This window comes from Sinocyclocheilus anshuiensis, unplaced genomic scaffold (assembly GCF_001515605.1).
Source record: "Sinocyclocheilus anshuiensis isolate Anshui unplaced genomic scaffold, SAMN03320099.WGS_v1.1 scaffold522, whole genome shotgun sequence".
NCBI classification, from domain to species: domain Eukaryota; kingdom Metazoa; phylum Chordata; class Actinopteri; order Cypriniformes; family Cyprinidae; genus Sinocyclocheilus; species Sinocyclocheilus anshuiensis.
The window spans coordinates 545,765-546,351 of NW_015544185.1; positions in this window are offsets into that span (position 1 = coordinate 545,765).

Consider the following 587-nt stretch of genomic DNA (forward strand, 5'->3'; position numbering starts at 1 on the left):
AATCTGATGAAAGAAATAGATAAAAAATTAATAGTATTTATTTATTTTAAACATAACGACATAACGATGCACTTATAGTATTATATGATATACTCCAGAAGGTATTCCAGAAGAACTGTATATTGTTAGAATAAAAACAATATAGAGGGACAAAATAAATATTACAGCATACATCTTGAGTATTTTTAGCATTTTTAATTAAGTTATATAATTCAAATTAATATTATTTTCTATTAAAATTATTAATAATATCAATACTAATAATAACACTGTTGTTAAAAATGTATCTTTTTTATTAAAAAAAAATGCATATAGGCAAAATCAAGGTAAACATCCATTTATTGTGCAGTAAATATGATCATAAAGAGCATGTGGCAACAACAACTATACTACAAATACTTAGTTATGCTTTACAATAATATTCTACAAATTAAATTAATTAAATGGCTATAACTTCTTACATTTTTCTCTGTACTGGAAAATGTTACTGTGATTTGCCCTTTATAAAGCAGCTTTTATAATTAATAATAAAAAATGTAAAATTGTTAATTTTATTTTTAATCTTTTTAATATACACTTAAAAATTA